Source organism: Cervus canadensis, chromosome 7 (genome assembly GCF_019320065.1).
Source record: "Cervus canadensis isolate Bull #8, Minnesota chromosome 7, ASM1932006v1, whole genome shotgun sequence".
Taxonomy (NCBI): domain Eukaryota; kingdom Metazoa; phylum Chordata; class Mammalia; order Artiodactyla; family Cervidae; genus Cervus; species Cervus canadensis.
The window spans coordinates 26569807-26586646 of record NC_057392.1 but is presented as its reverse complement, the minus strand read 5'-3'; the positions used below and the strand labels follow the sequence as shown (position 1 = coordinate 26586646).

The 16840-nt window shown below is 46.1% G+C and overlaps 1 protein-coding gene across 4 annotated transcripts in view; it reads right to left on the bottom strand.

Moving 5' to 3' along the window:
* DYRK1A (dual specificity tyrosine phosphorylation regulated kinase 1A) overlaps positions 1-16516 on the bottom strand; it is a 144290-nt gene extending 127774 nt beyond the window's left edge. For 2 of the 4 annotated variants that reach the window (XM_043474720.1, XM_043474724.1), the window contains exon 1: positions 14895-15049. The gene's annotated coding sequence lies outside the window, so the exon portion shown is untranslated. Of the gene's footprint in view, positions 1-14894; positions 15054-16497 lie in introns of those variants that run through there. The other 2 variants (XM_043474721.1, XM_043474726.1) reach the window with 2 other exon arrangements.
* Positions 16517-16840: the final 324 nt, after the last annotated feature.

Here is a 16840-nt window from a genome sequence, read left to right as displayed (position 1 = left end):
GCAGTAAAAGGCAGAAGTCAAGACTTCTGACAGTAATTTTAAAGTAAACATTTTATCAGATGCAATCCCTAAACATACACACATACATCATTATAACAGAATGTGTCAGTCGCTCAGCTGTGTCCAACTCTTTGTGACCCCATGGACTGTATGTAGCCCATCAGGCTCCTCTAGTTCATGGAATTCTCCAGGCAAGAATACTGGGGCAGGTTGCTAGTTCCTCCTCCAGGGGATCTTCCCAACGCCGGGATGTAAACTGCATCTCCTGTATCTCCTGCATTGCAGACAAGATTCTTTACCCACTGAACCATCAGGGAAGCCCCAGTATCACTTTACCCCATCTTTACTTTTACCACGGTATTTATCGCTCCTGGTCAGTATGTCAGTTGCTTTCTTGCTTGCTCTACACTTCACAAGAGGATGTAAGCTCTGTGAGCACAGGGATCTTACCTACACTGTCACCCTGAACATCCAACACCTAGAACACACCCTGGCCGAGAATAAGCACTCGAATTCAGTAAAATCATTAAATCGATACGCAAAATGTTTTGTGAGTGTTTCACTTACTACACACTGTGAACTCTCCTACTCAGTGAATTCTCTCTAGACACAGATACCTGACCCTAGAGAGCTCCCTCAGACTGTCTATTACAGAAACTAGCACCGTCTCAGTACAGGTTCTAGTTGCAAACAAAAGAAACTAACTCTGGCTTGGCTGAAACTGAAAAGGAAGTCATTAAAGAGTATTAGGCAACTCACAGAAAACCCCAGGAGGGCCAGGCTGGAAGGCCATATAATCAAGAACACCCAAAAGGCAAACCACAGATCTGGTCCAGTGGAGACAACACAGGATTCGGTCCCTGTGACTTGCAGAGACACTGCAGACGCCGGAACGAAGTGCTAGGACTGGATCTGTCGCTGACGGCCTCCAGAAGAGACACCACGGCCATCCCCCTTCCATGCGGACATGGACTCTGCAAAGGGCCTGCTTCTGCAAACCATCAGCTTCTGAGGTGGTGGAATGGAGGCCTCAGGTCATATGAGGGCATTCTACGTCCCAAAAATGCAGAGAAAGTGAGCAACTGCCTTTCACAATGTAAGATGTCTACCTCCCTCTCACCGAGATTGTTAAGGTAAAGAATTCCATAAATGTAGAAAGCTATCAGATGTTCTGGTTTATCATCTGAAAGACTGATGAACTAGGGGCACAAAGTATGAATCCCAGCATACCACAACTTTTATCTCTCTCTCCAATTAACAAGTTACAGAAGCTCTACGTTCTTCCTCCTTTTCTCTCTAAACTTTTATTTAACTTTAGGGCCTTTAACTGTTCACTGGATTTTTTATTATCTAGAAGCAGCATATGCAAAATACTATGATTAACCTTAAGCAAATTTACTTCCCTGCATCGCAGTTTTTTAACTTATAAACAGATATTACCAACCACCTTCCAGTGCTAGCGCTAATATTAAAATAACTAATAATGAATCTGTACAGTGTCTGGCCCATAGCAGGCAATCAATTGATAGTAGCTAAAGAAAACTGGGCGCTGGAGAATCGATGCTTTTGAACTGGGGTGTTGGAGAAGACTCTTGAGAGTCCCTTGGACTGCAAGGAGAACCAACCATCCTAAAGGAGATCAGTCCCGGGTGTTCACTGGAAGGACTGATGTTGAAGCTGAAACTCCAATACTTTGGCCACCTGATGTGAAAAGCTGACTCACTGGAGAAGACCCTGATGCTGAGAAAGATTGAGGGCAGGAGGAGAAAAGGACAACAGAGGATGAGATGGCTGGATGGCATCACCGGCTCAATGGACAAAAGTTTGAGTAAACTCCAGGAGTTGGTGATGGACAAAAAGGCCTGGCATGCTGCAGTCCATGGGGTCGCAAAGAGGGGGACACGACTGAGTGACTGAACTGAACTGAAACCATCAAATAGTAGCTTACTTTTTAACAGGAGAAATGCACTGGCTTACATCAACATCTTTTTTTATAACTCTGTCAATGTCAACAAGTTGAAGATCTGAGTTTCTATTCTGCATTGGAATTATAACCATTATCCTCCTTAGTCCCTACTTCTTGTTGTTCAATCACCCAGTCATGTCCAACTCTTTGCAACTCCACGGACTGCAGCACACTAGGCCTCCCTGTCCCTCACCATCTCCGGGAGTCTGCCCAAGTTCATGTTCATTGCATCAGTGATGCCGTCCAGCCATCAGCGTTACCAGAACTTTCATCTATCTCAAGTAACAGGTTATAGAAGTCCTATGTTCCTTCTTTTCTCTCTCAATATTTAACTTCAGGGCCTTTAACTGTTCACTGGGTTTTTTATTAAATACTATGATTAACCTTAAGCAAATTTACTTCCCTGCATTGCAGATTAGTCCCTATGTTACCAGAAATAAAGCAACAAGAACCTTAAGACATGTTGCCACCAAAACTAAGTTCAAGGAATACATAAGTAGATGGGCAATGGGATGGCTGACTGGATGGAAGCATCAAGCCATGTTTTCTTTTAGAGTTCTCTTGAGTGAGTTCTAACTCTACTGAAGAGCTTCAAGAGGGAAGGTACCATGTACGTCCATGTGATTCACAACTATGCCAAGGGACTGGCATGGGCTCAGGCAAAGAGCCAAAAAATAAAATCTGAATATTTGCTTTTCTAAATATTTACTACAGAAACTAGTCACTGAGAAAGATTTCAGAACTACTTCAAAACAAATCCCTTTTAAGCTTTTAAAAAGATGATTCACCTGACAAGATCAAAAGCCTCAACAGTTTTCTAACTACAAAAGTCAATTCTTTTGAAAATCCATCCATACAATGAACTTTCCCTCAATCATTTTTGTTCTGTGAAGAAAAAGTAAAGCCAAAAAGTATCCAAACAAACTACTTTCTTTAACTTTCCATCACTTTTTAAATGACGTCAAAGCTAGAGCTTATTTTAAATGTGAACCTGACACCTACTGCTAATGCTGGACTGACTTTCCAGATGTAATTGTTGAATGAACCGCACTTTGCTGGCTAAAAATTATAAAGAGCCGGGCTGGTTCCCTCCACAATTTAAAACTCCAAATGATCACTCCAAATGACCACAAAGGACTGTATCTACTTCAAAAAACTACGAAAATTATGTACTCCTTTAATAAAGAGGGCACCATCCTCCCATTCCATCATACAATGCCAAGTTTCTAAGAGCTAGTAGGTGTTGACACTTCATATGCACTCGTTAAACTAATCCATGAGTAATTAACTTGGTCTTTTTACTGGCTACATAATTTCCCAATCTATCTTTTAAAAGGATCACTTTTTTTTTTTTTAAAGGCTCCTACATTCCCTGTTCAACTCTTACTCCAAATGCACATTCCCCTTATGCAATCATTCGGTGCCTGAGACCAACATCAAAATGTAGTTCACTGTTTTAGTACTCGCCATATATGGCAAAGACCTGCCCTTCAATTGCGGGGAGGGGGGGGGGCAAAACAACACTGCCCCCAGGCTCTCCGAAGGGGATGAATAAAACAAGGACTAAAAAAAATTACCAACTGTGATAAACGTGGTAAAGAAAAGGACAGGGAAACATGAGTTATTAAAAAGAAAAAGTGACTGGGGCGGGGGGTCTGCTTTCCCTGACAGAGTGATAACTGAACTGAAAGTGAAGGAGAAAAAGAAGTTAAGGAAAAGAAAAGGGATGATGGCTGGCTCAGAAGCAGACACCCAAAGACACGGATCCCAAGGCATGGGAGAAAAGATTGCCTAAATCAGCTGGAGCCAGGTCATCCAGACAGCAGGTCCTGAGTATGGGCTTCATCCTGGAAGTCACAACAAATTACTGAAGAGGTTTGGGGGGCAGGGGGAGTTGTTTTTTTTTTTTTTAAGTACCAAGAATTTCTGCTCATCCATTTGTTTAAATCCCTCTTTCATTCCTATCCACTCTATTGAATTTTATTTCTTGACCTTTCCTACATGCCCACATCCTTTATTTCAAATGTCTGTATCTTATTCAGCAAATAGCCTTCTTTCAAACATATCCCATGAATCCTAAAACTTGTCTTCAAATTCTTCCCTTTGCATAGCTGATTCCAATACTGCTGAGTAACGATGGGCCTCAGGCCAATTCCTAAGTAAGTTTACCTAGTTTTACTGACATTTTGAACCATTTAATGACATTTAATGACAGAACCATTATAGGGAAATTCAAAAAGTGAAATTAGACTGCAAAATATGCTGGGATCCTAATAATTTTACTACCATTGCTCTTTTGGAAAACTTTAATGAAACAATCTTTTGTACCACATAAGTAACGTGTACCAAAAATAAATGTGTTTGATGTAAAGATGAAGTAAAAGACACCACTGCGGTGACAGCTGTTCTTTTTCAAGGGGAAATGATCAAATAAGAACAAATTTTTCAGCAGACAGTATTTGTCTTTAAGACAGGAGTCCTACTTATACCCAAATAAAGTTTAACTTAAACTGTTAAAGGGACTTTTAAAAGTAGACAAAAGTTTTGACCTCCAAAAAGCACCACTGAATCTCATTCCATTTCATAGACTGTGCTCCCTTTAATGAAAACGCCCGTCTGCCCTAGACTGAGTCCGTAATCCCTCACTAGAGCCGACTGCATCACGGTGCAGGCACTGATCCCTGGCCCCAGGGCCACGTGTGGCGTCCAATAGGTACTCAATAATAGCTCTATCCACCTCACAAGATAAACGATTTTTAGATAACTGGTCTCCCAATAAGAACATATGTGACAATAACAGAACAAATATGGTATTTTTCAGGAAAATACGAAGCTACTCAGAATAAATTGAATGCACACGTTTAACTACTCCACACAACTACTCCACACTTCTCAGCCCATGAGCTGGGGACACCTCTTCCTCTCCAGCTCATTGCTGCCAACGCTGCCTTCCTCCACTGCCCCATTTTGTAGCTCATTTTTAACAGCGCTACAAGTTATTTCTAGCTGGCAACAAAGGTCCGTCTAGTCAAAGCTATGGTTTTTCCAGTAGTCATGTATGGATCTGAGACTTGGACGGTAAAGAAAGCTGAGCGCCGAAGAACTGATGCTTTTGAACTGCAGTGCTGGAGAAGACTCTTGAAGAGTCCCTTGGACTGCAAGGAGATCAAACCAGTCAATCCAAAAGGAAATCAGTCCCAAATATTCACTGGAAGGACCGATGCTGAAGCTGAAACTTCAACACTTTGGCCACCTGATGCGAAGACTGACTCACTGGAAAAGACCCTGATGGTGGGAAAGATTGAAGGCAGGAGGAGAAGCAGACGACAGAGGATGAGGTGGTTGGATGGCATCACCAACTCGATGGACATGGGTTTGGGTAAACTCTGGGAGTTGGTGATGGACAGGGAGGCCTGGCGTGCTGCAGTCCACGGGGTCGCAAAGAGTTAGACAGGACCAAGCAAATGAACAACAGCAAGTTATTTCCACCTGTCACTAACAGAAGGACTGAACTACAATAATTCTCTCTTCTGTTCTTCCACTGTTCCTTCAGGACCTTACTAGGAAATATTCTCAACTGTTCCCATCAAGCCAATCATTCGACTCCTCAAGAGCTTTACTATACTGCCAACCAAAGTTGAATTCTCTCCTTTCTATCTCCAGAACCTGGAGTCCCAGGTCAGGGCTTCCCTGGTGGCCTAGTGGTTAAGAATGCACTAACTGTTAACAGTCATGGTCTTCTTTGTCCTAATCTTGCTGGTATAGACACAACTATTTCAACACTTAACAGCTGAGGTCACCAAACCTTACTCATTTTTGTAGTGAAAGCTTCTACCACCACAATTCAAGTATCTTACAGAGGACAGGCAAAAGTTTGCTCAGTTGAAGAGGAACAAGACTCACTTTTTACAAAGCATTTACAATTTATCAAAACATCATTTTTCATTCAACAGAATACAGAAAAATCACAAAACAATTTTAACTAAATAGCAAAGAATGAATATTCTGTTAAAGTGTAAGACTTACAGTATACCATAAGATGCTCAAATTCACTCATGAAGAAAATTCAAACAATTAGACTGCACTGTTCACCTATTAAATTGACAAAGATTTAAAACTTGAATAATGCCAGTACTTTTGAGATTTGGGAAACTACACAGTCTTAAACATTGCTGCTGAAGTATAAATTTGTGCTACTTTCTGGAAGACAGTTTGGCAAAACATACTCATGTGCATATATCTGGTGAACCAGCAATTTCTCTTATAAATATGTATCCTCTGGCTAACACTGACAAAAAAGTTACATGTACAGGGATGTACACTGCAGCACTGTTTAAAACTGGCAAAATTATGGGCTTCCCTGGTGGTCCAGGAGTTAAGAATCCACCTGCCAATGCAGGGGACATGGGTTCAGTCCCTGGGGCAGGAAGATTCCACGTGCCTTGGAGCAATGAAGAGTAGCCCCTGCAATGAGAGAAAGTCTGCAAGCAGCAACCAAGACTCAGCACAGCCAAAAATAAACAAAATATTGTTTTTTAAAGTTCTAAAAATAGGGGGAAAAATTAAATTATCTTTAATGGAGATTGACTCAGTTGTGTTGCATCCATAACACCAAAAACTTCCCAACTGTTAAAAAAAAAAAATACAGGGAAACTCTACCACCTGATACAGAAGTATTTCCAAGATAGAGCAAGACATTTAAGTTACAAAACCACATGTTTAGCAAGACCCCATTTGTTTTTTAAGTACACAGAGCATACACATACACAATGTCGCACTTGAATAAAAAAAAAAAACGGGATCACACTAAACATAGTTTTGTCATTTGTTGTTGTTCAGTCGCTCTTTGCAAACCCATGATCTGCAGCATGCCAGGCTCCTTTGTCCTCCACCATCTCCCAGAGTTTGCTCAAATCCAAGCCCATTGAGTCAGTGACGCCATCCAACCATCTCATCTTCTGCTGCCCCATGTTTTGTAACACACGTGTATATACCAAATGTTTATATATACAGTTTGCATATATACATATAGAACATTTCTGGTAGGAAAAACTAAATAGCTGTTACTTATGGAGCACAGGTGGGGAGGGCTGGGGGTGGGTGACCCCATTCATTCTATACGGCTGGATCTTTTTTTTATCATGAAAATAAAAAACTTGTTGATCTTTAAAAACTAAAATTCCCCAAATCAAAATAATACATTTGAGGTCTGCTCTAAGACTGCTCAAACAGGAGTCCTAAACACGAGAAAGCACGAAGAGGACACTCCTACTCCAATGACCACGCATCCAATCAAGCCCAGAGGTCCTCAACACATTATCTATGGTCCCAAGACCAACCCTGACTGGCCAGCAAGGGCCAGCCCAACGCTAACAACCTCAGCCACCAGAGAAGCCTCTGAGCACCGTGCCCGGGCCGCACCACAAGCAGACACTTCTCAAACAGGCCTGACATTCTCCTTGGACAAGAGCACATGTGCCCTCACCCTCCCTCCTCTTCCCAAAAGCTCTCTTATTAGTGTGGGTGCTCATCTCCAAGGTTTAAAATGACAGCAGCTAATTAATAAAGTGTTAACCTGGTAACAGGTGAAGGCTATTTCCCTAGGAATGTTTCCATTTTAAATTAGGGGATCCAGCTCTTACCTTAATCTACAGGTATGAATTCAACGGTGAGAATGGCAAGTGAATCAGCTGAAAAGGGAAGGAATGATCTGAGAACATGGCCTACACCTTTGTTCCTTCTGATCATGCCAAATCCACACGTCCTTATCATCTACCCTAACGCTGGAGATAAACCTCTCTACCCACTACAGCACCAACACTAATGATACCTGATTTAAAACCTCACCTTCCCACCTTTAAATATTTATTGGACCAACTCACAGTATTTTTCTAAGAGGCTCAGAAGACAGTGAAGTGAGCCAACCACTCAATAGCAATGAGCTCACACAAATAGCAACATATTTGAATGACAGATCTTCCTATAAAATAAAAAATGCAATTGTACTCTTCTCCTTCCTCTTTTCTGGGGAAAGAACAAAGAACCAAGAGTCGGGAAAACATGCGCTAGCCCCCACCCCCAACCTGCTTACTCCGAGGCACTGGTTAGTCATTTCATTTCTTTGCATCCATTTCCTCCTCTAAGATGAGAAATGAACTATGTCAAAGTTTCTCAAAATGTTTCTACCGCATCAGGGATACTTGCAGTCCCAATTAAGACAGTGGATTCCAGCGCATCACCCAAACCTTCAGAAAGACGAGTCTCAGGCTGGGGAATCCCACAACTCCGACAAGTTCTCCTGAAAACTATCTGAGGCTCATTAGTTCCTCAGGTCTCTACTTGACCTAATTATAGGCTAGTTCAAAGGAATCCTAGACCTTCCTCTTCTGTCAAACCCACAGAAAAAAAAAGAGCAAGACACTGGACAGGAAATGTGTAAATATCACTGCTATGATGGTTACAACTGCAGTGATCCAAACACTTACTGAAGACCTGACAAGATCTTGCAATATTGAATTGCACTCTCCTAGTGCTGCTTGCTGAGGTTATGTACACAAATACACACAAAATGGTCCACAGGACTGCTAAAACTAAATCCAAAAGCTTAGGCTTCAAATACTGTTTAACAGTTACAGCAATCGAGAATCATGTTTCTATCAGAAAATACCTTCAATAAAATAATATGCTATTAGACTCCAAATTCCTTCCCTGTTATAAGTTTAGTTACATTAACTCTGACTACATATGTATATACTGCATATACTAAGTACTGATAGTCTATTTCAATTTACACATGATAGTTCAAACAATTAATGAGCAAATATGGAATATAAACATTAATTAGTGCAGTAAGTTGTCTTTTCAAAGTTCATCTGTTAAGTTTCTTCCAAAACATCTGAAAGAGTGACAGGCAATGCTTCATAACCCCCCATTCTCCTATTCTTCAGTAAATACAGATTTTCAGGCAGACAATCAGCCACCCTACTGATGATCACATATCCCAGCCTCCTTTGCAGCTACATGGGGCCACCTGATGAAGTTCCGACCAACAGGTGTGAACAAGTCACGTATGCAATTTCCAGGTTCATCTTTGAAGAAGGGATGTGCTCCCCCACATCCTGTTCCTGGACCGTGAATGTGGTGGCGAGCTGTCTTGAACTGCAAGGGCCATTCGGTCCCATTAACCACAGGAAAGCGACAAGACAGAAGGAACCAAGGTCCCCTGTATCTTGGAGCTGCCACACCAGCCTTAGACTACTTACATGAGAAAGAAAGAAACTCCACATTTAAGCCACTGTAGTCAGAACATGGGCCCAATCTTGTGTTCTAACTAATGCATACAGAAAGTTTATGTTACTAATAAATATTACATAATAGCTACTTACCAACTCAGTAAAGTTGAAACTCTAATTATAAATTCTTGGGTAACCTCACTACTGAAATTATTGCTACTGTACCATCTTACATTTATATGGCATTTTACACTTTTGCAAAGCATCTCATCAGAGCATCTCATTTCACATATTCCAAATCCTGGGCAGGGCAGCTAGGGCTTACGCGCGGTGGGCATACAGGATTCTAAAGCTCCGAAGCTACCCTGCCCAAGACTGCACAAGGAAGGAGTGGTGCTCAGGCTTCAGCACACAGGTTCTTCATTCCATCCTTCTGTGTACATGTGCATTCATCTCCTCCTGCTGTGTGCCCTGGGATTATTCCTGTCCAGACAGACCTTGCAGTTGAGCAGTAACAGGGAGAGACAGACAGTCACAGGATTCATGTAAACGTGCATGCTGTGCTGTGCTGAGCCACGCAGTCGTGTCCACCTCTTTGCGACCCCCATGGACTGTAGCCCACCAGGCTCCTCCATCCGTGGGATTCTCCAGGCAAGAATACCGGAGTGGGTTGCCATGCCCTCCTCCAGGGGATCTTCCCAACCCAGGGATTGAACCCCAGTCTCCTGCATTGCAGGCAGATTCTTTACCAGCTGAGCTACCAGGGAAGCCCGTACACATGCATACCTATGAGTAACTGTCAGGTTACTTTTTAACAAGGGCTGTCCAAAAAAAGCCATTGGTAAGAACGCATGGCCAAGGAGTCTGACTTACAACCGAGTCTGGGGAAAGAAGTAGCATTTATGTTGAGACCCTGAGGATGGGCATCATCCTCACGGTAAAGAGGGAAGGAGGGAGGGAGAAGACTGTTAAGAAATGTATGTCTGTTATCTCAGTCTTCACAAGAACCCCATGGTAAGGATCACCAACCCATCTTACAGATGAAGAAACTGATATTAAGCAAAACCACTGTGCCTTAAGTCCACATTGCCAGTGAGAGGCAGGACTGGTTGAGATTCCAGACCTGCCTGACTCTGGAGGCTCTGCCTGGTACCACCTCACAGGCCAACACTCTCTCCACAGATATCACGCTTCAGCCGCTATCTCTACCTCCGTAGTAAGCAGATTTGGAGTAGATCTCACGTTTGAGCATCTTCTTACCCAAATACATGTGCTAAAATGCCAATCTTAACCACAAATATCCAGAAAACAAAACAAAAAATCAACTCTTGTCAGTAAAAATTTTATATAGAGAAACAAAGAGAACTATTTAATGAACAGGGATGTTATTTAAAATAGAATTGATGCTAAAACCAGTTTCATTCCATGTTAAACCAGTTCACTAAGCACCTCTCCACAAAAGCAACTTAAGCAATTAAATTATGGGGCAATAAAATGAAAAATAACTCATCAAGAATATAGATACATTTTAAACTATTATACATATCAGATATGGGCACATGTTCATCAAACAATAAAAAATTAAAACAAGCAAAACTTTCACAGTATTACAAACTTTTAAAAGTCACCTTCTAGAAGAGAGGGTGCATAGCTCTGGGAGAAGAATCAATTGCCAAGAAGCCTAAATGGTTCTATATCAGCAAAATGCATGCCTACAAGGAACCACATTATTTTAGATGTTCAATGTACTGTAAGTTATCTCCAATGAGGAATTCTATCTCACTATGCAACTCTGGAAGAAGGTTTTCAAAGCAAAAGCATAACTTATTTCAAACGTTTGGCTGGTTTATACAATGCTGTTATTTCCAAGTCATTTTGTTTTCATATACCAAAAAATGAACTAAGGCTACCAGCAGCCACTAGGTTAGAAGATGAGACTTGTCAGTAATTACCTAATAAGAACCTTAAATTAATTACTTTAGTCACGTGAAGTCAACATTTCACTTTCACATAACCAACGGTAAACTTTACAGCTCTAGCTTTACATTATAACACTGATATAAAGCAAGATTTTGAATGATTTCTTTACTTAGGGGCAACTGGGGAGAAATTTTAGGTAATTTAAAATAATTTGATGATTTTCCCAAGTAATTAAACACAAATTATAACCTGCCCTCCCCAAAATTTTAATCCAAAACTGTGCCAGCTTTGGGTTATGAATTACCATAATTTCTCTAACCATCAAAACATTGCCCAGTGGCCAAAATAACATATGCTAAGAAGTCTTTTAAAAAGCATAACCACTGTGTATATGTAAGGTGCTCATACAAAAGTAATAAAGTTACACGTTCACTTTGGGCAAGTTAGTGTGTTAGTGTCAAGTTTCAGGGGCCCATGTTTGATAGTTTCAAGAAATATCTTTACTTCTAAATAGAAAATACATACAAGTATCTGGAGGTAAAACCACCAAAAAACTCAACAGGAACTAGTGATTCTTAGCTTACAGTTTAAATTACTGATAGGAATACAACAAAATTCTAAGACTAGTAGAATTTTGGGGAGAGAAGAGTCAATCTCTTCATAAAGACTCTTGAAGTTTGGGGGTTCTGTTGAGATCACAAGTTTAAATTTTTTTCTCAGGCAATGAAAAGAGAAACTGCTTGGGTGTGGGGGTGTGGGGGTGTGGGTGTAGGAAATGTGAAAGTTCTTTGAAATCAGAGAAAGCAAATGCTAAAGCAAAGAAAATTTGATACACGCCTTATGACAAAGAAAAAAGTCACAAATGAAGCCCCCTCTTCTATTTAGCTAGTTTTTAAGAGCATGCATAAGGCAACTCTCTTCTCACTCATAATAAAATTATTTCTATTCAGATTTTCTCCCCATGACTGGATAACTGCCAACCATATATACACACACGTGAAAACATCCCTAAGCATCCAAAACTTCTAAGCTTTTTGCTTGTTTTTGTTTTCAAGTAGTACCAAAGATTCCATATAAATTAGCATCTCCTTTCTTTGTATAGTTTCAAAACAAAATGTACGCCAAAGGTCACATTCATCATGCATTATAACAAGTTATCTTCAATTTTGCTTTCACAGATAATCGTGGGGCTATAAAAACCTATATAAATTCTTTAAATACCAGTTGCTGCACTTACCACTCCCCACTCCCACATCTCTAAGCCATAAACACAAAAACTCCCCATAAATAAAACTCAAGGGCAGACATCAGACAATATTACAGTGGGGGAAAAAATTCTAACCCAAGGTTGTGCTTGCTTTTTTTTTTTTTTAATCTACATTCCCAAACAAGACACTGCATTACAATGGAATATTTTCATTTATTTTGAATGTTAGTGACCTTAAAAGGCTGGGCTAAATGTCTGAATCCCTAAGAGACAGTTATTATGTATGTGTGTTACATTTCCAGTAAGTCCCACCAAAAGGTCTTTAAAAGAAATTTAAGATCTTAAACCTGAATTCCATATTCTGAACAAAAACAAAGATCTCACTAGATTTCACAGTCCATCTCCCACCCCTACCAATAACGACCATCCACTTCACTCAATTCTACTCAAATCCTTAATCTTTTTTAGATTTCAAAGGAAAGCCTTCACTTTACAGAGAGGGGATCCTTCTTTCTAGGGGACTTAATTTCTGAGCTTATGCCTCTTAGGAAGTTTCTGTACTCAGTTTTACAATTTGGTGTAGACACTGACAGAACTCCTTAACTTTCTGGCAAGGTTTGAAGTCTAAATGAATTTGGACAGCCACCATAAACACTATTGCTACTCCAAAGCAAATCCACTGAAACCAATGGGGTACTTTTAAGTGTTAAGTTGTACGTCTATTAAAAATCTTAATACAACTTGAGTAAACGTTTTTCATAACTGCTGTTTCCTTGAAAGCTATCTTCTTCAGTTTAAAATCTTACCACATGAAATTTTAGTTCTAGTCTCATATTTATAGCAGAAAAAAAAATTATCCTTAAAATAACTAACCAAAATATGGGAAATTTACAAAGCTAAAGGTAATTTCACTAAATTATTCAAACGCCCCCCAAAACAAAGTATTAAGTATATCCATTCTTAAATACTTCGTATATGTAATGTGTAAGGACTCCCAGGGAAAATCTAAGTATTCAAAGATAAAAAATAACCAAAAATAACTTTGCACAAAACTTTCTTATGACTCATCAATACTTAAGTGATGACTATAATTAAAATTAAGTGTGAGGAACCAAACGCAGAACAGAATACTTTTTAATTCCTTCCATTCAAAAATTGTCTACACAGTTTTCTTCAGAGTGGGGGGAGATGGGGGGGAGCTGACAAATTAGTTTCATTAAGAGGGCCTTGCTTCATTCTCTCCTTTCCGCTTCTGCAAACCACAAAAGTTAATTCCACGCCAACACTATACGTGGATTCAACCCTGAGTCATTACAACCAAATAGCTCCAAAATTTGCCAGTACTTCTAATAATGAGTTATAAGCTAGTGATTAAGAGCCCGGGCTGGCTACAGACTCCCGGCTTCAGGAGTCCCAGCTGTGTGACCTTGGATGAGTCACCGCTCAGTTCCCTCATCTGTGAAATGGGTAACAGTTTCTACCTGGAGGATAATAGAGTTATTAATACATGGTCCTAATCTTTTAACTCGGGAGCGAAACAATGTTATAAAGGGTGTATTTCCTGACAACCCGGGCGGAATTCAAGAAACAAATGGCGCTGGCGCTCAAGTACTGCACCTAGATCACCAAGATTCACATCATCCAGGGGTTTGGGACGACAGACTCAGCCAAGTCGTCGGAATCACTCACTAATTCTGCCCCATTTTTAACTATTTCAGACCGGGGAGGGGGGCGGGGGGAGGCCTTTCCGCCCAGTGTGAAGCTTCTTCAGCCAGCCGCGGCGGATCTAAGCCTATGAATAAGGCTCCGGCGAGTTCTGTGCCATACAACCAGGTTTCGATTATTAATTTACGCATCCGCGGCCCTCCGGCACCCTCCGAGGGCTGTGCTGCGCGGGTCACCAGCCCTCCGACGTCGAGCGGCCGGGCTCTCACGCGCACAACTTCCGAGCAGGCCGAGGGCCCGGGCTCCGCGAGCAAGCAGCCCGGAGGGCCGCGCGGGGGGGACGCGGCTCCCCGACCTTCCCCGGCGCCTCGCCCGGCGGCCGGGGGCAGCCCCATCAACCCCTGTAACCCGTGGCATTGTCCTTGCGGAGGACCGCGGCCGCTGTTCCCACACTGGTGGGGACCGAGAGGAGGGACGAGGGAGGAGCTGGGGGAAGAGGATGAGGAGGAAGAGGAGGAGGAGGAGGAGGAGGAAGACACCCTCCTCCCCTGCGCTCGGGCGACCAGGCAAAAGGTCTGGCGCTTTCTCCCGGCCCCCAGGCCCCGGCTCCCGGGAGGCCGCGGCCCCGGCCCCCCAGCCCTCCGCAACTTTCCCTTCGCTCGCGCCCGCCTCTCCTCCGGGACCGGGGCCTGTCGGGCGCCCTCCCGCCCGCCCTCCCTCCCTTTCCCCCCCTCCCCGACCCCGGGCGGGCGGCCGGCCGGCCGGCCTCGGGCCGCGGCGCCTCCTCCTAAAATGGCAGGTCCCTCCCTCCGCCCGGCCGGCCTCGGCGCGGGCCCCGGCTGCAGGCCGCAGTGGGGGAAGCCGGGCCGCCGGGCGCCGGGCGGGGCCGCGGCCGGACACTCACCGGGACGATGGCGGGGCGCTCGCGCCGTTCCCTCCGGTGAGTTTCTGCCGCCGGCTTCCCGCCGCCGCCGCCGCCGCTGCGCCCCCGCCGCGGCCTCCGCCGCCAGCGCCGCCCCGGCCGCCTCTCTCTCCGCCCCCGGCGCTCCCGGCTCCGCGGTCTCCGAGCCGCAGCCTCCTCAGGTCTCGCTGCCCGGCTCGCGGGTCCGAGCGGCGCCCGGTGGGGCGGGGGTGTGTGTGGAGGCCGGGGAGGCGGCAGCCCCCCTCCCCGGCAAATACCGCAGTCCCCGGACCCCGAGCCCCGCGGCGCGGCGGGGGCCGCGCGGCCCGGCCCGGCCCGGCGCGGAGGGCGGCGGCGGCGGCAAGGCCGGGCTCCCAGTCGCGGCCGCCAGCGGCGGCGGCTTCTTCTTCCCCGAGGACGATTTTGTAAATCTCACAAAATGGCGCGCGCTCCAAAGCTGCGCAGCGAGGAGCGCCGGGGCCCGAGCGGCGGCGGCGGCGGCGGCGGCTCCTCAGCCAGGAGAGCCCGAACCGCCCGCCCCCGAGTCCCCGCACGGACAGACGGACACACACTCACACTCTCTCACACACACGCGCGCACGCACCCTCGCACACGCTTCCTCTCTCTCTCTCTCACACACACACACACACACACACACACACACTCTCACACTCACACCGGTCCCGCCCGCTCGCCGGCGGCGGCGGCGGCAGCGGCAGCGGCAGCGGCACCAACAGCAGCAGCAGGAACAGCAGCACAAGCGGCGGCGGCGGCGGCGCCCGCACCCCCCGCTCGGGGTGTCCGCTCTCCTGAGCCCGACTTGGGCCGCGATCAGAGCAGCGACGGCAGCAGTCTCCCCGGATCCCCCCGCCGCTCTCGCCGCCGCCACCCCCGCCTCACTCCAATGGGGCTTTTTATTATTATTCGGGCGGGAAGCGAAAGGGTTTAAAAAAAAACCCAACCAACAAAATGGCGACGGACCGACCCGGTCGCTATAGCAACTGTCAATCAAAACGCAACCCCCCCCCCCCGCGGCTGACGTGCTGACGTCCTCCTCCCGCCACCCCCGGCCCCAAGCCGGGGGGCGGGGCCTGTTGCTCGGGCAACGGCAGATTCCGTTTCCCTCCTTTTCCCTCCGTTCCCCCACCCCTCGGCCTCCGTCCCCTACCGACCAACCACCCAGCCCCCCTCAGGTCACGTGAAGGATAAATTCGGAGCTCGCTACGAGTGTCAGAGGAGGGCGCGTGATTCGCTCGGGGGAGGGGAGCGGAGGGGGGACGGCCGGGCTGAGCGGAGGGAAGGGGAAGAGGAAGACAGGGCAGGCGGGCGGGTGGGGGCCGAGGCGGCGGCCCGGCCTGTGCGCGAGCACCCGCCGCTTCCCCGGCCACCCAGCCGCACCCCGGCCCGCGCGTGCCGCGCCCGCGCTGACTGCGGTCCCGGGAGCGCGCGCGTCCCGGCCTGCGCGCCGCCGCCGTCGCCCGCGGAGCCCGGCGCTTCCGCGTCGCGCGCGTGCAGCCCCGCCCGCGCCGGGGTGGGGGAGGGGAGGGGGCGGGGAGGACCCGGGGCGCCCCCCGCCCCCCGCGCTCCTGGGGCCGGGGCTGCTCACCTGCATCCCCGGGGAGCGCGCCGCCGGCCGCGCCCGCCCGCGGACTCAGCCTGCGCTTGGACCGGCTCGCGTGCCCCCCTCTCCGGAAAAGATGCCCACGGAGGCTGCGGCGGCGGCGGCGGGGGGTGGGGAAGAGGCCGCCTCCGCGCTTCAGACATCTCAGGAATTCCGGACTCTTCGCCCGGGTTCCGGGATGCCCCTGCGGCCGACGCCTCACTTAAACCCTGGCGGTCGATCTTTGCAGCGGCCGGCGCCGGCTTTCAGAAATGACGGACGAAGCCATCATAAGCACTCCAGGCTTTTCCACGGATTTCAACCCCCCCACCCCCCATCCCTTTCGGGG